Consider the following 20,838-nt stretch of genomic DNA (forward strand, 5'->3'; position numbering starts at 1 on the left):
AAAACTATTTGAATTGGCAAAAACATGGAGAATAAATGTGGGGGCTAGAAATGCTTGGCCTCTTTTCACCTACTGCTATGCAGAAAAGTAGGCAAAGCAGTGAGAGAGTGCAGAAAGGAAAGAAACAGCTCCTCTTTCTAGACACAAGAGGGAGAAGGTGCACTGCCCTGAATACTGCAAAACAGCCTTAAAATCGGGATTTCAGGAAGTTATAAATACAACTAATAGGAAAATTCTTTTTAGTATTTATTAAGTCAGCTTAACAAAGCAAGTACTTAATCACTTTCTGATACTCAGCCACTTGTCCACAAGCAAAACTATACCTCTAATGCACTGTAAGCACTTAAATCTACCAGAACAACTCTCGTCTACAGAACCTTACCCAACCTCCTGTGTCTCAGGAAATAGAAGAGGAAGCTGAAAAAACCACGTGATTTGGACACAGTCACTTAAATCTGAATCATTCACAGCCCAACCAGCACACCCTGACATCAGAGTGGATACTTTGAAGATCTGTGAGATATTCTTGCTTCTCACTAAAGAAACTGAAATTCACTTTGGAGGAAGAAAAGAGGGAGGAATAGGAGACACCCCCCCCCCCCCCCTTTCTTTCACAGCCTCCTCAACACATCTGCATCTTCAAGAAATTTTAGAATGTCAACTCAATCCACCCAAGTGAAACATTTTTCAGACATTGGCTCCTCCCCTGGCTTCTCTTGCTTTTTCATATCATTTTGTTCCTCCTTTGGTGATAAAAGTGGTACAGTTATGGGAAACAGAAGCAAGGCTAACCCTCGCACCAGACCTGTCAGCTTCATAGTAATCCCAGGTTCTTAGGAGTGAGCTGCTTAACCCTTGTGTGCTTATTTCTTACAGAGATGCTTACACACTCCTTTTGACTGAACCCATGAGGGCTCACAATTTACAGCTGGGACACTAGACTCTGCTCCAGTTATAGAATTTGGGTCTTTAAAGAAGTGGGACACATAAAGTCATTCAGTCATGACATACTTCTGGATGAGGAACAGGATAAGTTATGCATGCCACAGATCTGTGACCTATGGAATTTAAATAACTCTCAAAACCTTCTGCTCATGTCAGAGACCAGGGAGGAAATAAATAAAGCTTTACTCACTGATAGTTTGGGACCAATATTTAGGTTTCAACAACCCAATGAAAATATTGAAGAACTTTTTCTCACATTATTTAAGAAATAATTTTTGCTACATAAAGAGAGCAATTCTGCAGAGGACTTTGAAGGGACAGCCAGTTAGCCTACTTTCAATACCCTAGTTATGCCCACTAGAGGAGTTAAACCAATGGCAAAACCACTGTGCCAAATACTAACCTTCACAGTTACCTGGGAAGAAATAAACTCATGTTGAAATACAGCCAATTTTAAGGTCATTTTCTGCTATGCTCTCCCAATAAGTATATGGACATATAAGTATATGCAAAGGTGCCATGATACTTCTGGTCAGCAAGCAGATTCAGACCTGAACACAGCTTCACTATCCCTTGTTTACACAGCTGTGGTTCCAGTGACGGTTGACACAAACACACCCCAAAGAATCCAAGACTTTACAAGAGCTCCTATGGCAGACAGTGAAGTCACAGCAGCCTTACACTGATCTGAAGTGTCCTGCCAAAGGGGTTGTCTCAACCACCCTCCAACTCTCGGTGTCAACACCAGGTGCTCATCAGCTGTGTCCTGCTTTTGAAAAGACAATGAGGCACCAGTTTCCCTTTGCTGTCACAGAGCCAGGTCCCAGCAGGGCTGGGCCCAAGAGTGGGAGCAGCCCCAGTGGCAGTGCCCACACCAGGAATACAGAGCACTGTGCATCCCCCTTCCAGTAGGACTGAGCCTTAAGGTGACAAGCCCTCTGCTTGCTGCCAGACAAGCAGCCCACCCTCACCTCAGGTCTGCAAAACCCTTGGCAATGTGGCTTTGTGGCTCCTACCTAAGCAGGGGCCTTGAACATCTGGTTTACTGGGGCCCTCTGCTCTGTCCCACCACAGACCCAGCAGGGATTTCGTCTGATGCCACTATTTATTCATCAGAGGTGCACTTTGACCTGGCACCGAGGCTGTGCTGGCTGCCAGAGAGAGCTGTGGTTTGAGCAATCTGTCCTCCAGGGGAGGAAGGACTCACACACGTGCCCAGCACGACAGCACCCTTTGGGCTGAGCAGAGGGAAAGAACAGAAAGTCGGGGATTTGTCTGACAAACAAAAAGGGAGCCACAGAGCACCAGGCAGCTAAGACAGGGGTGTTACAAAGCCACACTGTTTTCTGGACTCATTTCACTACTTAAACTAAGGAAAAAGGCCTCGTGGAAATTATTTCTGCCTGCCAAAAAGATGCTGCATATACCATAACGGAAAGCAAGGGAGCCTTCCAGCCTACTCATGCATATTGACTGTGTGGCTAGGCTGAGCTGAAAAAGGGGGAAGAACAGCTCAGGAATGGAGAACATGGAGCACTGAGATAAAGGTAAGCTGTATCTGTACTCAGAGAAAGCTTTAGAGCATGATCTACCAAATACATTAAACAATGTGCCAGTCCATTATCAAACTGAAGCACAAAGTTGTATCAGGCAAGGTTCTCCTCTCTGCCTCTCAATCCATCAGGTCCCATTCAAAAAAATCATGCAATGCTTAAGAGCAAAATGACCCAACTCTCAAAATTGTACCACAGAAATGAAAGGGGACAAAAACTAGGCCAGAAGTAAGTGCTTCTTAGAGGAGCTGAGGTGGGAATACAATTACTCCTGCTTTACAGCAGTCTTGTGAATCCTGAAGGGAAGCGGGAGTCACCAATTCTCTCTCCAGATGTCCTCCGTGCAAGGAGGACTGTGACAAGACCTCTTTCCTCAACTGCGAAAAAACAGCTTTATGGATTTTGATTCAATTGGGCCAGTTCACTTACATTAAGATCTAGCCTCAGTTTGCCTTTTTCTTGCATTTTCATGCTGCAAACAATCTAAAACCTTTGCTTTGCATTTCATCCATGACAAATACCACTACGATATACAGCACAGAATAGTTTCTCTAGCCTGGCAATAGCTTGTATAGCCTGGCAGAATACTTAATTATCCACTTGAGAGTTAAAATTCCTTCTTATCTGTATTGTTCTCTTTGATGGCAATTAGATGAAGAGAAATGTATTTTCTTTGCTATACTTAGATCAAGAGAAAACTTTGGGATGACACTGGCAGCCTGATTCCTCTTAAGTTTTGGTTGGAGCAACCACTGCTGTTGGTAAATATGAAGAGGAAGAAATAAACTTCTAAAAAATCAGAAGTGGTGGGGCCAAAATTAGGAGGAAAGATTTCCATGTTCTTGCCAATAAATAAAGTCAGGAGGGGTGTGCTGCTAAAATCACAGGGGACTTGGAACACACCATCTCAGTGTGCAAATACCACTCACTTTCAGCCCCAGAACACAAAAATAGCAAACAAAACACAAGATGCTAGGGAAGTTGTGAAGATTTGTAGCTTTCTTTTTACAATCCGGCTGAACTAGCATTGCTTTCTCTTGTGCCACAAGAAAGGCACAAGATGTAGCCCCAAAGGGCGATTCTGCTGGCAGAGCTGAAATCAGACCCTCCCCGAGAGAGTCAGGATTATTTTGGCAGTACCGAGCCCAAATACCGGCCAGCTCCTTGTCACAGGGTAAAGGCAGCACAGCCCTGCAGAACGACTCACACAAGTACAGCCTCAAACCCGGCTCACGCTTCACATGCGGGAGCAGCAACTCGCGTCGGTCCCGATACTGCTGAGGACACGAGAGCCAGCAGGGGCTGCAGGTGACACTTCGGGGACACCCAAGGACACCTGTGCTGGGGCTGAGTTGCTGTGTGCTAGCCGAGTGGCCGCTTTCCGCTGGGCCCCTAAGGGGACACAGGTACACGGCGGGGCTGGGACTGCTCCCCTGGGCATCCCAGCGCATGGCCAGCCCGGCCGGAGACACGGACAACACACATAAAAGAAACGGGGGAAAAGAAAACCAAGACAAGCCCCAACCCACAGAGATTTTGCAGGAGGCCAGAGGAGACCTTGCTGCCATGCAGATGTTCTTGCTCCCAGCTGCCCTTCTGAACGCTTAAAGAAATCCGGCTGCCTCTGAAGGTGTGCCGGAGGCGCTTCCAAATGAAAGCCGGGATACGCCGCCACCGCCCAGGAGAAACAGGTATACAGGTATTTTAACACACGTAAATACACAAACACGCATGGAAAGATGTATTTTTATATATACAATATGCACCTATATAAGAAGGTATGTACATATATACACACAGAGACACAGGCAGCGCGACGACTCCGAGACTCCACGATAACGCCGGCGGCTGGCCGGGCCAGACCCATCCCGCCCCATCCGCAGCCCACAGCATCCCGCCGGCAGAAGATCCCAACCCCGCATCCCCGTGCCGCATCCCGGCCCCGCGCCCCGGCCGGCCCCGCTGTTTACCTGCTCCCGGCACCGCACGCGTCCCCCGCCGCTCCCATTGGCTCCCGCCCCTGCGCCGGCCGGGAGGGGGCGGCCGCGCCCGCCCATTCGCCGCCGCAGCCGTCGTTCAGAGCGTGTCCCCGCCTACGGACCGCTCTCCTCCAATAGGAGAGAAGAACGGGAAGAGGCTCGGCCAATAGGAAGGCGGCTGTCCCCGCCCCCGCGGTGCCCGGTGGCGGCCTGTGGGGCGGCGGCGCCGCCATGGTGGGGCGGGGGCGGGCGGTGCCCGAGCCTCGGGTCACGCGGAGTGTCGGCATGGCTGGAATTGGAAGGGGCCGTGAAGGTCATCCAGTTCCAAGCCCTTGCATGGCCTGGAGCGTCCTGCTAAATCATGCTGCTCAAAGTCCCGTCCAGCACGTCCGTGGATACTTTCCAGGGATGAGGCATCCACAGCTTCTCTGGGCAACCTGTGCCGGCGCCTCACCACCCTCAAAGTACGGAACTTTCTCCTGATACCTAATATATTATCGAAACCTACTCTCTTACGGTTTGAATCCGTTCCCCCTTGTCACTAAATGCTCTTGTCAAAAATCTATCTTTCTTGTAGACTCCTTTCAAGTATTGGAAGGCTTAAATGCTTAAATAAGTAAAATAAAATTATGTGCAAGCATGCAGATTCTGATGGAAATAAAAGGAATAATAAATAATAAGAGAGAAGTGTGGAGGAGTAAACAGAGAAACCAGAGGAAATGGCCAAAGTATGGTTCTGCTGGAATTGTCTGACCCCTGCTCAGTTTATAGCTAAGAGGGGTGAATAAGGAAAATTACAGTTTCGCCCTATTTGCAGTGGGTGTGGGGAGTTTGTATTTTCAGACTGTAAGCATTTTGTTTAAAATTTAAAAAAAAAAAAAAAATCATGATAGTAGGCAAGATAATCCAGTAGATAGATGAAATTGCTCTTCAGTCAGCACACAAGCCACTCCTGCCTCTGTTCCCATTGCTTTATCAAGCAGCAGTCAAGTGAAATTAAGATTTTGGCAGCTCCACAGCATTTGCTTATCATGGCAATTTCCCTCTGCTGCTGTTGCCGTTTCAGGAAGCACCTCAGGCACAGACACAGGGAGTATTTACAGCAGAGATTCACAATCCTCTTTCCTCCATGCCACCCAGGATAATTCTGTGCACAAAAAGAATGAAGAGTAAGATGGTAACGAAGGAGACACGAGGTACAACTACGTGAACTGCCCCACTATAAATCTTTGGACAAAATGGAATCTTTTTAATCTCCAAATCTTAAGTTAGCCATCACATTATTTTCCCCGAATTTCCTGCACAATATCAGTGACAAGTGATACACCCTCCTTGTAATACACCTTCCCGTAATTCTTCTTTTGAACACTGCACACAGAACTAAGTTACATGGAAAATTCTTCAGAGCCCCAGAGAGCTGCCTATCCCAGCATGGCCAGCTGGGCTTTGCCAAAGTAAAGTCAGACTGGAAAAATTGATAAACTCTGTGCTTGGCTGTGTTCTTCACTAGCCAAGAGCTCTTCACTATCAGCACACTTTCTGGCATATGTTAGCTCTTCCAACAGATTTCCCTCAAAGGCTCTGTCTACCTTTGGTCTTTGCACTGAGCTCTTGGGTTCCTTTTCACTGGACACTTGATCCAGCCGGAGATTTTTAATGGGATTTTTTCTGATTAATTGAATCCTTCACACATTTTATGCTGAGCTGCTTTGTTAAGTTTGATATTAGGGGAAGGGATAATTTTGGCTGCACTGAGGTTTTCCACAACTGATAATCATTTTACTCCTCTTTACTTTTACATGGAGCATAAGTATCCAACACAAATTTGGGATAACAGTAAAAATATTTATCTGTTTTAAACAAATTCTACATCTTCAAAGCCAAAGCATTGACAGTCTGAAGTGTGCTTCTCATCTCACTGGCAGCTGTCAGTGGAGCTGAGTCCGCCATAGATCTGTGCAGGAGAATGGAGAAATTGATCTTAAGCTCTTTCTTCTAGGGGCTGAAGGGATGGGAACTGGTTTTACAAGCCCAGTTGCCCTTTATCAACAGCTTTAGAAGCTAAATTTGCAGCTTTTTCGATCTCTCAAAACTGCTGCTCTGCTGCATGAAGGGCTCACAGGTACCTACTTTGGACTAAAATTCAAAGACAAACAAATTCCTTGCTTCTTTCCACATTCTCTCCAGATCCTCTGTTTTTGCTCTCACCCTGATGGACAAATGCAAAGAGGTGTAGGTCTTGTGCAACCTAGCAAAGCGTTTTAGGAAAAAAATCATGTACTTCAGCCTTCATGGAAGCACAAGAACATGGGTATGTGAAACCCAGCTGTCCTTCTTAGAATACATATCTTGCCTGCCTCCTTTGTAGCATGAGGCAAAAAAATCTGTCTTAGCTCAGTGTTCCTCTTCTGTAGCCTGAAGTGGGTAATAGGAAGACAAATAGTTGTTTAGGTCTCTCCATCCATGAGTGTTACTTCCATGTGGCTTTCAGTTGGAATGCCCTTTCACATGTTTTTTCCTAGCTGCATCACATGAGAATCATCTGACCTGAGAGCAAGTTAACAGGCTCTTTGAGCAAAGCCTTGCTCTGTATCATATGGACATCAAAAATATTTCTGCCCTTTTTTTTCTTTTTTTTTTTTAACAGATCTGTGCATTCATTCCTTAAAGGATATCTCAGATAATTCAGTGTGCTCATTGCCAGGGAAATCACATGCCCAGCTGTACCACAGCTGTGACTTGGGAGGTCAGTTTCTCTCCCCACGCTGGTGGTTGTTCTGAAGTGCATGGGGACATTCTCTGGGATTGCCCTAATGTGTCCCATTTTGGTATGGAGATGTTTATGGTAGGAAATCTCAGGGAGCTTTTGGTCATAAATTGTTGCAGTCCTCCAAATATATCCAAGGAATTGTGACTGTTTTATTTCAGGCGATGTAAATAATACCTGGAAATAGGACTACTGACACAAATCCAAACAGAGATGCTCCCTTGGCTTTTGAATGGAAACAGACATGACACCATCTGTCAAAATAACTTTAAACCCTCTTGTGCTTGCACAGAAGATATAAATAGGGTCATGCCCAGCACACTGGAGTTTTGTTCTGGACTAGACAGTACTTTCCAGGAGTCTTGCTCAGTTTATTCCAGTCCATAGATCTGCAGACTTTCCTCAAGGAAAGTTCATTACTGAATACCAAAGCAAACATTCTTCTCATAACTGAAGGAGGGCTCATTCATGAGAGGGCTTAGCGCGCAGCCAGGGCTCCTGACGGAGTGCCACCTGTGGGCAGGAATCACGCATTGGCGTCACACTTCTGGGTGGATTTTTAAAGCGTTCCCACCCTGGTGTATCCCTGATGCCTCAGATGTAACCAGACGGTTCAGACTGAAGCCTTAGCACTGAAGTGGTATATCCTTCTGTCTAAAACAGAGCTGAGTACAGATCTAAAGTGCCCTAGACTCTCAGCTGTGGGTCTGAGCCTTGGAATCTCAACTTCATGCTAAGGGAATGCTCGTAAGATGTGTCGTGAATGTTCACTCAATACAAATCCCCCATGGTGTTGCACAGACCTGAGATCACCTCGTGGTCCATTCCTTCCAGGTCTACAGCATCACAGGAGCTGTGCAAATGACTTCTTTCTAAAGGATATAAAGAATTAAGCTAAATATGAGATTGTCTCAAAACAGACAAGGCCAAAGTGGTGGGAAGGGAACAGGAATTAAATCTGGTAGAGTGTTCAGTCACAAAGCAGTCAGTAATGCATCCAAGTCAATGGAATGCCACCAAAATCTTGCTTTTAGGCACAGATCCTTGTCAGGCCCATCAAGCAGTAACCCCAGTGCGAGTGCACAGTGCCTGCCTGGGAGCAGAGCTCCTGCTGCCGTGGTGTCCTCTGGATCACTGTCTTTCTCAGACGGCTTCTCCTGCCACCCTAAGTACAAGTTTTATACAATTTTGCTAAGGATGAAATTTCCCTTTAGGAGATAAATGCACCAGTCTGACAAGCAGCATTATGCCTTTAAGGCTGATGGTTTCCCCTTGGCTTTTCAGATCTTGGGACAAATCCTTCAAGGCAATCCCAGGCTCCAAGCAATCAGCAGATCTCTTCATGTGACTTGGAAAACTGAATTCACACTGCTCTGCTCTCTTTGAAGACAATGACTTTAACTGAAACGAAGTCTGTCCTGGGAAAAAAGAAAGCAAATATCTAACATCTTTTAAAAATTCACATGGAAAAGGAAAAAAAAAAAAAAAAAAAGAAAAGAGAATTAAAGCTCCTCAGTAAGTTCCCCGTAACTACTCAGATGAACTGTATAATTGATTTGGGCCTGATGGTGGCCATAGCGAGAGGGCCATGAGTAAGCAGTGTGAATTATACATTCATATTCAAATAGATCCTTCCCGGTTTCACGGGGAGGAGCTTCCCCGTGCACATGCCGCGAAGGAGCGTCTCGCTGTGCCCGCTAGGGGACAGAGCTCCGCCGCGTCCGTCCCTCTGCTCGGCAGTGGGCTAAGCTCCGACACCTACAGCTCCAGGCCCGGGACTCTCCGGGATAAGCCTTCCAGGCAATTCTTACTGTAATCAGATCCCTGCAAAATGCGTTCTCTGCTCATATTGCCTTCTATGGAGAATGTATCTGTGAAATGACTCGTGCTACGAAACTCCTGACGCTACAAGAAGGATTGATTTGAAGCCACGTTTTTTGCTGGATTCCACCTCGCTCGTCAGGAGTCTCTGAGCCCAGCTTGTTTTCGTGGCACAGTTGTATCATGACCAGTGTTCCCACTGCTAGAGCTACAGCCGTAGCAGCAATGGCAAGAAAACTGAGAAAACGTAGGAAAAATTGTGGTTTTCACTCCCCTAAGGGGCAAGGGGGGAAATGTTGTATTCCGATTTTTGTTTAGAAAAGGTGCAAGGTTTAGTTGTTTTCTGTTTCTGTGCTTCGCTCATGTACTCACGTTAAGCAGCAGTTTTCCAGAGTCCATTGTTATAGCTCTGCAAGTTTTTCTGCACAGAAGCACTTAGAATAGTTTATCTTAGTAACTTTAAAGTAAACTTTAAAGTAAATTCAATGAGTTTGTTTTAAACTCCCTACCCTTCAGCAGGAGTGGCAATTCCTAAAATAGCTTTTACTGGCATTTAGTTTATTTAACTTTACATTAGCACCATTTAATCAAGCCCTAAATTAGGTTTTGAATGGACCTAGTTAAACTGGATTGAGCTAGTTTGATTCTCAATTATTCAGTAACTGAAGAGTTTATTACATATTAAGACAAATTAAATTACTTTATACGAGGCTTTTCTACTGATCAAAGCAGGTTAAAGGCACATCTACAGTTAAACCACAGTTAAATTGTGGCTTTTCAAAACCCCGAGGCTTTCTTTTCCCTCTTGTACAATGAAACTGTAAGTTGAAGGAAAAAACAAAGTATTTATTTTATATATCAAAAGCATTCAAGCATAGAACTCAAATTAAGGAAATAACAGTAACTAGTACCTCCTCATCTTCTTATTTATAACTTCCCTCCTTTTTTCCACATCTGACAAACATCAATTGCTTAAAGAAAAACTTCAGAAGTGAATTATTTTAAAATTCTGCTTGGTATTGGTACTTTGCTGATGAATAATTCTTCTCTGTAACTTCTTGTAAGCACTGTTAAGCACACCTTTATTGCCATTCCTTTGCCATATTTCATCCAAATCACCTTGGTGTTCCTATACATCTCAGAGATATTTCCATATAACAATAATACATGTTTCCAGGGCAACAAAACTTTGCAGGCAGTATGTGAGACGCTCATCCTTGGTCAAAAACTGTCTTCATGAAACACAGCCATGCTGCAGCTGTCACAAACAGCCAGAGTTGAGTGTTGAGGTGGGATAAACCCTATTATCTGTTCCTGTCCGTGTTTGTCTCCTAAAGCCTGTGTAGAGCCTGGAGATCATTATACCTATATTTATGTATAGCTGCTATTTATCAGCTCACAAAATGACATAGAATAGTCGGGGAGAGAGAAATGAAAGAACATCACAGAGATCTGACATTGTAAAGGTGAAGTTAGCCTGTCCAAAAGTCATTATTCAATAGATAGTTACAGAGGAGAAGATATTGCAAATAACTAAAAATAACAGATTAGTTTGAATGCAAGCAGACAGGTTTTCCAAAGTGTCTGTGGAGGTGTATTGGTTTTTTTCTAAAGCCATATGAGGAACTGGATGTTTGCACAAATAGAAACAGTGTGGGCCTAATGAATGGAAGCTGAAAAATAGCAGAAAAGAGAATGCACTCTGGTAGAGCCAAAGTGAGTACCTGAGCAAAGGGAGGTGTGGCACTAGAGTCTGGATTGGTGCTCACTGATGCAGTCTGAATTCCCTGACATTTCCAACTGCAAAGTGGCCCTGAGAAAATCTAGACCTGTGTCAGGCAGTCAGCTTGGTTTCCTCTTGGTTCAGTCAGGAGTTTATCCATGCTTGAAATCCTTGCTAAAAGAATGCCACCACTCTGTGGACATGTTGCCTGACAGTCACCAAGCAGCTCAACTCCAGCATCTGTGCTGTCACTGAAGGCAGAGTAAAATTCAGCAAGACAGAGGGTGGGTGTAGTGCTGTCAGGGAAGCTGCAATATCCCTGTCCAAAGGAAAAAAAATTACAGTTCTTCATGGCATGTAGGTATGATGCAGTTTCCTCATCTACCCTATGAAGTCAGATGAGTTTACTCGGACAAATGTCAGGAAAAAGAAAATGCAACTCCATAGATACCTCCATGGGGGGTTTTTTGTGGACAGCTTGTATTCCAATGTGAATACAAAAGCTGTGATGAGTAACACCCAAATTAGATATATTATTTAAAAAGATTACTGGACCGTATTAGAAAATACATTGTGGTAACTTCTGTATGAGCTACAGTAGCATTTAAGAGATCAACATGTCACATGTACTTGTCTGGAATGCTGAATCTGAGACACCTTGGACCTTGTTTTTATGTGCGCTGAGCAGACAATAGCCCACCCTTGTGCAAGTCATGAGGTTCACAAAGGCCATGAGGTTCATGAAAGTCATGGCTTTCATTAAGGAAACAAGACTGGTTTCCTTTTAGACATGCAGAAATCAAGCCACGAAAATCAGTTTTTAAAATGTTGTCTTGACCTTTCCCTGCCTTGGTTTTCCCATCTGCATGGGAAAGATGATAATCCCCTGAGTGGGAAGTGCCTCAATGCAGCCCCTCCTGGGCGGGAGGGCATAGCAAAGTGCTATGCTGTTCATGGAGATGAGCAATGCCCGCTGTACCACACACAATGCCAACGCTTAGATCATTTCTCACCCACCTCTGCTTTCCTCCCTAATCTGCATTTCTGTCTCCTGTGTCTTTCTCAGAGCTTTTCACACCCCTGTTTATTTCAACATGTAAACAGGAGGTTCCATAACAACTTGAGATTCATTTACTTTTTCTACCCAGCCCAGCTATATTAGAAACCCGTTAAAACATTTCACCTGTTAATTTCTTGTCTCAGACAGCCACTGTGACACTGCTTATAAAGTCAATGCCTACTCTGCTTATTCAGGGAAGATTCCTTGTGAGTGCTGAATCAAGTCTAGCCCTCAGATCCCAAGCTGCAGTTAAAACAGCCAGTGCCACAGCAGATGCACTCAGTAGGTGATGGCGGAGGAATGGTCCTAGACCTTGAAAAGATGAACTTGTTCCTGCTCTAGAGCTTCTGTCTAAACACAGAACCTCTGTTTGACTCTAATCCCAGTGCTGAGCTAATATGTCTAATGGCTTCTGTAGAGCTACCTTGTGCACACTAAGGGAATCAGCTCTTCTGAGAGCCTTGAGCCACCAGAACCAGAGTAGCTTTGCTGCAGAAAGGAAGTGGAAGTTGAAAATTTGAGTAGCAGGGGAAAAAAAGCTTCTGGCTTGGGCACTGAATTTAGAATACTCATAGTCCAGGCTGACTTCCCAATTCCTACGCAGACGTACTAAATATTCATAGAGATAAGAGCCTTTCTGACCACCTGACTTGGAGAGTAAACTCTTGGGCAGAGAGACTCCTGCATTTTATATCCACATGCTTTTCACTTACGTTTATGAAGTTCTGACTCATAAGCTAATTTGAATAAATTTTGAGTCGGGTAGCTAAGCCAAATTAATCAGAGTTAGACTGAGATTGGTTTGAATTGATCCATAGTAGAGATATATGGGTTGTATTTGCATTCACAAGAAAAACTGTAAAATGTTGCTCTGGTTTGTGGAACTTTGCTCAACCCAAAATGAAATCCTTCCTTCTTATAGTGGAGGAAAAAAAAAAAAAAAAAAAAAAAAAAAAAAAAAAAAAAAAAAAAAAAAAAAAAGTTAAATAGTAGATTAACATTATAAAATAGCTGATGGTAGTGGCCACCTCTTTTGCAAACACAAGCAGTCATGTAGGCAGTGTAAAACCCACATCTGAAAGGATGTGACCCACATCTCTCATTTCTCACAGAAGCATCTTCTCAAAGCTGTTTTACGTCCACCAGATTTAGTCAAAGGGAGGAACTCTGTCTAATGTTGTCATCTATTTTGATCTTGTTGTAAAGTCAATACGTTTCTGACACAGTTCCTTTCTGAAGGAACTTTGCTGAAATAGCTCCTTTCTATGTTAACAACATAATTTTTGGTTCAGCCAAGCTATACTGCAAAGTTGATGGACAGCTAATCACTCTAAACATGTGCCAAAAGAGGTCAGTTGTCAGCATCCCTTATTATTTGGCAATAAGGGTTTGTGGTTTATTTGAACTATTCAATTGATTTCTATAAATAGGATATAATCTCCCATTGGAATCTATAAAGAGTGGAAACAGCATACAAATGATACCAGCCTCCTGTGTACCTTTACAGAGGAACTTACAGTGATGGGAGGCTTTTTGCTGTAAAATGGTTCTTGTGAAGTCTGAAACAAGCATAAGTTGACTCATGGAAGAAAAATTGAATCATAAAGAATAGCTCCTCAGACATACACAGCACTGAACCCAAACACCTTCATTAGTGTCTGCAAATTGTCAAATTGACTCTAACCACCATATGAGCTGACCAATCCTCAATCCTCACCACTGGAGAAAGAAGAGCTAAAAAGTGAAAGAAAAAATGGCAGATGGGACAAAGAATTGATAATACAGAAACTTTTAACTCTGCTGCCTTCAAAACTGAGACTTTTTTAGAAGTCTGCAGTCCAATTTATGCCAGATGTTCTGAGAAAACACACCAAACTTTTGAATATGGATCATGGTGCAACATAGAATTCTAAACAAATACCTGCAGTGTTGCATTGCCCATCTCAGTCCAGAAAACAATGCATTTTTCTTCATCTTTTCCTAACGTCCTTCTGTGCTTCCTTGTCCTCTTGTCATTCTAATTCAGGGTCCATCCTGCCAGATGCTGAGCTCACGATGATGCTTGTACTGCCAAGAGCTGAGTGCCCTTGAAGCCTTTGCTTGTTTGAGTTTTGTCATAAGGTCTCTGTTTTCCTTGGTTTCCAAAGTTTCCTGATGGCCAGCAATACTGTATGGTGATAAACAATAGTATGAGCTGTTCTCAAAGGAGGGAGAGAAATAGCGGGGAGAGAAGGAAAGAAGAAAGGAGGCAAGGAAAGAAGAAAGGAGAAAAGCAAGAAGAATTGTTAAGGGGAACAAAGGGAGGGAAGGAGTGGAAAGGGAATTGCTTCCTGAACAGCACTTGTTCTGGCAAATCCCAGAGTCCCTGACTGATGCCATTGTTGAGCATTCAGCAATCACTGAGCACTGTCATTTCCACTGTGCCATAAAAGCATATCCACTCGCCACAGAGACAGGAAGGATGGTGTGTGACTCCTGTAGGGCAGCTGTGCAGCTTTGCCAGCTGCAGTGCTGTCATTACATCCCCATGTAGTGTCGGATGGACAGGAACACCCCAAACCTGTTCCTTGCACTCCCCCTTACTCTGACCTGAGGGAAGGAAGGAGGGTTGACTCACCAGGAAATATGAGTGATGTATATTATGGGAATGGCCTTTGCTGCTGGTGCAGCTCCTGGATTATCCACTTGCTGCCCTTCATCTGGGTTTTGCTGAGCACACCACTAGTGCCTGGGGCTTTTTTCTTCCCTGGGCTGGGACAAACCAGTTCACCTCCCTGAAAGCAGCCCCTCAGGGTGTAGAGACAGGAGAGACAGGACAAGCCAACTAGAAAAGAGTTATTATTGTGTGGTGAAGTATCAGATGGAGCTGGACACCAATCAGAGTCTGTCTGCAGAGTGGTGGTAAGGGATCATTCTCCTCTGCAGAAGCTGCTCCTACCACAGGCTGCATGTCTGGACTTCTCCTCAGGCAGCCTTCCTCCAAACCTGGCTCTGGTGAGAGTGCATCAGGTGCTGTTTTTTACACAACTTACAGGTTTATGGCAGGTGGTGTCGTCTCTCTTGAAACAGAGGTCATAATAGAAGAGTACCAAAAAATGCAGAAGAGACAAGTTAGTTGGATAATTATAATTTCCAAACCAAGAAAGACAAAGCTATAATAACTAAGAATTTGATTTTAAAAAAAGGACAAAGCTGGAGATTAAAAAAGCATCATAGGGGCATTTTAAATCTAAAGTTGAGGCTGAATATAATGTTACAATACAGTTCTGATAAATCATAACCCTCCTTGTGCTTATGTCATTTGGGAGCAGAGAAGTGTAGAATTCTCCAAAACATCAAAATTGATGTAGAAACACAAATATTAGTTGTTTTCAGCCACTTCAATGTGAAATGAATTTATAGGTACTAACATGATGCTAACATCTATCTCGTCAGCATTAAGCAGATGCCACAGGAAAATATAAATTTTTGGTACAGAAGATATGGATCAAGTACAAAAAAAGCACAATATGGTGACACTATCTTTCCACTTCCTGGGCTTAAAGTAATCAGAGATAACCAAAACCTATTTTTTCAGTATTTCTGCTTCTAAGAAATACTGTGTCAAGACTTGCTGAGAATAACCTGAGAAACAAAACAAGGACATTTGCTGCCTTCCTCATCTCCAACCTTGTAAAGGCTTACTGTATATGTACCTATATCTGTCCTATCAGCTATCCTGAGAGTCCTTTCATGTGCAAAGGAACTGATTTACCTTGCCAAAAGCACAACCTGCTGCTGCTAGTGCTTGAAGTTTGTCAGATGAGGCAGATACTAGAGAATCCCTTTCCATTTTGCTGAATGCATAAACATTAGGTTGACAAATGAAGGTTTTCATGGACTCAGTTTCAAATATTTGCAGAAATCCTTTATTTTTAAAGAATCCTCCAGCAACCACTCTGCAGTTTCCAGCATCACCCCACCAAATTGACTGGAACCAATTGCTTCCTACAAATTTCCAGACTCTTCGGGAAGAGGGATGAAATGCTGTGCCAAGAGCTCTCCTTAAAAAAATTAACACCTGTGCTCATGGCGCAGGGTTGATCTGGCAAAACTTGATCAGCCTTTTCTTCTAATAGAGGTGCAAAAGGAGCAGCAGCAGCTTTTCTATCACATACTGGAGGGAAAAGAGCAGTTGAGATGGCCAACTCAGCTGTCTTGTCTGGAACACAAGCTCAAGATGTTTCTGAGGAGGAAGGCTCCGTTTTCAATCTGTTTTCCTGGTTTGATAAAATCTCCAGCTGTGGCCCTTTTACCTGACCAGCCCGGCTTTGTCCTGCTAGAGAAGATGCAAGATGAAAAGCAGTGGTGCCAGCTGCCTGGGGAGCCCAACTGATAGTTCTCAAATGTCACCGCAACACCAGTGGTCGTATCACAGCATGGCCTCTGTCTTTTGGCAAAATAAAGCAGAGGTGAAGAAGCTGCTGAATCACAGTGGTTGCTTTTCATTTATAAAGCTGCAGATGTTTTGAACCAAGGGTCAGGAAGTAAATAAAGCTGTGTTTGCATTTCATAAGTCCTGAAAGGTCAGTGCTGTATCCAATTGCCTCTGGGAGTTGGACCCCAAGGAGGAAGAAGGAAAATATTAGGAGTAACGGTGCCCCAAACTTGAACTTTTTCAGCTGGGCACCTTTCACCCATGCAGAAATGTTTGTACACTTGTTGTTCTTGATGTGAGGCTCCTGCTGCACTGCCTGGGCAAAGAGCTTTGAGCAGCAGGGCTGGAGCTGCTGCCACTGCCCCACTGCTGTGCTTGTGGGGCTGCTTCTCCTCTAGACATGGCTTCCCCTTCTCCATGTGGTACCCTGACTGGCACCTCCTGGCCTCATCTATTTACCTGTGGGTTCTCCAGCTGAAATAAATAATGCTAATAGAAAACAGAAATCTGGTTTATATGTCTCTCCATTTCTTCTGTGGAATAACCCAGCTCTGTGGTTTCATTAGCACTGCTTCAGGCACTGAGATGATGCTTGTAACTTTCAGCAGAGTCTCAGTGGCTGCCCTGTAGGATTGACTGTAAATAAAAGGTTACCTAAGTACATTTTCAAAATGAAATAGACAGGAGCTACCCATTCCAGCCCTTCCTTGGCTTGGTTTCAAACGCTTTTATTTTATATTTACCCGTCAGGAACCCAAACAGCAAAACCAATGATGCTCCACCAAGCTTTTAGATTCAATCCTCTCTGCAAGACTGCTTGTCTTTCAGTAAAGGAAAAATTTTATTCAATGCCTGTAGGAGTCAGTGATTCTCTTCCCTTCAGCATTTGGGTCCGACTCTAGGAGTTTTATGAAACGCTAAGAGCAGTGTGAGGACAATGAATGTGAGCCCAAGAAGTACTGGAATATTATGGGCAGAGCTAATAGAAGCTGGTAGTTTGGGCAGAGCCAGAAGGGTCTCCTTGAGCTGCCTGAGCACCATGGAAGGCCTGGCCCACATACACACACAGAGCAAATTATCTGAACTTTGCTGTTCACCTGCAGGGAGAGGATATGATGGAAAATAAAGGCTCTCCATGGAGGCTGAGAAACTGTGGCAGGGCCAAGCTGAGCCAAGACAGCTGCAGATAAATTACTACAACAAGAACTCAGACAGTAACTGTGTCATAGAACAGCCGCTCGTTGGAGAAGTACAAGTAACCTACCCAGTGTGTTGGATTCACTGAAGTTCATCATGCAAACGTAACCAGGAGAGAACAGGAACGAGGAAAAAGGCTTTAGCTATTTTTAGCTATTTACCTCTGTCCTTCTCTCGAAAATACAAGAGCCAAGGCCATCAATGCAGTCCCAGACCCCAGGGTGGTCCTTCCTTTGGGCTTGTGGGCAAGAAAGCCATTATTGCTTTCTCTGCTGCTGCTTCCCTGCACTGTGTTGGACGTCACTGTCACTGCTGTTGCCCTCCAGCTTCTGATTTGTGCCATGGGCAGGACTGGCCTCCTCGCTGCCAAAACGCTCGGAGCTCTTCCATCTGCAGAGAGTTACCTATTTATTCATCCTGTTTACATTGCATCAGCTTGTTAAAAGAAAGGCTGGTCCATTGTGCTTACCTTAAATGTGGATGGAAAAAGTTATACCTACCCAGTGGAAACTGATTTGAATTCAGCAGATTATTTAGCACCTTGTATGTAAATCCTTGCTTTCGATCTTTGAATAATACAAGTGAAAATAGGAAATGTGGAAAAAAAGTACTTCCTCAGAAACAGAAGAGATTTTGAACTGAATTCTGGAAGAGAGAACTTGGTAAGTTTCTTTCCCAGAGATAGATGAATTCTTAATTTAGGAGTAAAGTATAAGACCTGATCTGTATCCTATTCAAATCAATAGGTATTTTTCTTTGGACATAACAGGTTAATATATGGAGACTATAATTTGTGTTTCCAGCTACAATTGTTAGCCTTTGGGGGATTTTTAGGGGATTATCTAAGTGACAGAGAAAGAAACAAAACTTATTTCAGGTGGGATGTAATCCACTTTAAGTGAGTATTCCCAGGGATTGATCTGGTTTATTATTCTGAAATCATTCTGATTATTTCAAACATTAGAAAAATTAATTAAAGGCTTTCAAACCCTGCTGATACTCAGAATTGCTGCAATAATTTTGTGCTTACTGATGAAAAAGCTTCCATAATTTTAAGTGCTTAATCATATTAACATAAAATATTTGACTGTAATCTCATCCTTCTGTAATGATTTGGAAAACTGAGTACTCTAGCAGCTATTCCAGGTCCATTTGCCTGCAATACAGCTAGTGTCTCAATTAAACTGAATCAACCAAAACTCATCAACATTTATGTTCACAAGTATGTTATGCACACTTTGAAAATGAAAATGAAAATTACGTCAAAACCGACCCATCAAGGGTACCTTCCCAAAGACAGAATTTATCACTGAGAGCAGGTTAGACCAGGTGTGGGCTTTTTAAACCAGTACCTTGTTTGAGACAGAACTTTACAAACCCCCTGAAGTTTTTAGATAATTCAAGGCCCGACCTTCCCTTTTTTCAACTTATTGTACCAGGCAAATGGTAACATTCACCCCAAGCTTGAGGGAAAAAAAAGACCCTCTGAGGATCATTTAATATTTAAGAGTGGGAGAGTATAGTTTTGAGGGAGAAAAAAATGAGTGTCATTTATCAGATTTTTAACAGAGGTTGAAGTGCAGTACTGACTTCAGGCATTATCTATCTCTGGTAAACCTGGTAGATGACATCCCTCAACAGCTACCAGGCAAATTTCATCAACAGAAAATTGTCCTGCACTCTTCCTGCAAGGATCATCATCCTTTTTCTGGATGTCCAAAAGCTGAGATACGTTTTATCTCCTTGTAAATGCAATTGAAATGTGTCTTCATTTTGACAGCTTGCATCTGAGGGACTCCAACCTCCTTCCATCCATATGCCATTTGAAATGAAAATCTATTTGTTCAATTACCTTAGGACACAGAAGCTGCCCCAGCACTATTTTGACTCTAAAGGGAGAGGGATGAACCCTTGTTTTGTCAGGGCTATAAGGACTCCCCTGGTCCTTGCAGTATATTTTTCTTGGATGCATTGCAACTTTAGGGACTGCTAAGCATCTTGCCATGGAAGTCAAGTTTTCCATCAGAAAGCAAACAAGTTGGGAATATGGGAAAAATGAGGCAAGGAGTGTTACATTTCTGTGGAGAGACTCAGCTGGCCACCAGCCAGCAAAGCCATCATTGCAGCTGTTCAGTTTAAAAAAAAAAAAAAAAAAAAAGAGAGAGAGAGAGAGAGAGAGAAATGTAATATTTGTTGAAAATCTAATGTCAAAGTCCATGATATCACCTGCCTCCAGCTGCTGATTAATCTTGTGAAAGAAATTAGCTTGGACATGAAAGAGTGCGAATCTATCTAACTGCTACTGGGAAAAATAACTGTGTTCAGAAAGGAACGAGGAGGAAAGAACTTACCGAGGGTTTGGTCAGACAATTTATTTTAGGACAGCCCCAACCCCCAATTCTCTTTTTCCCTGTAAGATTTGCTACTAAATCCTCATGGTCTGATTGCACTCCTATCAGATTCAGTCTTTTTGCTTCCGTGGAATTACTACAGGTACTCCATGAGCAGAACTGTTCGTGAGCTTGATGGACTGGAGGTGAGAAAATGGCATGGAGGGAACATTAAAACACTGACAATTTAGAAGTTTTAGTGAGGATGAGCAGAGAAAGAGTTGCTGATGTGTGTCTCAAGAATATCAGGGAGGCTTCCTAGGGCACTTAGCACTTCCAGTAGCATGGGCATTTTGTCTCTCATTCTCCTTAGCTCAACTTTCAGAAGTGTTCCTGAGAGGTCACAGAACTTGTGTGTACTTGTCACTTCCCGTCTGGGAGAGGATGGGAAGGTGACAGTGCAGGTACTTCAGGGCTTTCAGATTAGGAGCTGGGAAGTGTGAGAGGCCATGTAAAAATCTCAGTAGGAGAGATCACTGTCTAGGCAGTAAATCTGATGGCTGGCCTTTTGTTAGTTGTTAGAGTTCATGTCCTCCTCCTCTCTGCTGGTCTTAGGTATGCAAAGGAAAGCCTTCTGCAGCAAAATGGAAGCTGATTTGTAGAAGACTGGAGTTTCACCTGATATTCTGAAGTCCCTTCCAGTGTCCTTTCAGCAGCTATAATGGAATGACATCCAGAGGAGCGCTGGGTCCAGCTTGTTGAGCAGAGCAGTGATGATGAACTCTGTTCCCTGGTTCATCACTGATGCACCACTTTCTAGATTGCTAAGGCAGCCTCTGGCTGTCATTCTTGGAGGTTTCAAGTCTGAGTGCATTCGTGATGTTTCCTCCAAAACTGGGGCCCTGCCTAACCCAACAACCTCACATAGGATCTGTTCCTGCAAATAATCCAAATTTCCATTTGTTTAACTTCAAAGTCTGTTCCATCCACTGTAATAAATCTCAATCTGCTCCATTTTCCTCTTTGAAACAATTGAATTGGTAGAT

Source organism: Hirundo rustica, chromosome 3, assembly GCF_015227805.2.
Source record: "Hirundo rustica isolate bHirRus1 chromosome 3, bHirRus1.pri.v3, whole genome shotgun sequence".
Taxonomy (NCBI): Eukaryota; Metazoa; Chordata; class Aves; order Passeriformes; family Hirundinidae; genus Hirundo; species Hirundo rustica.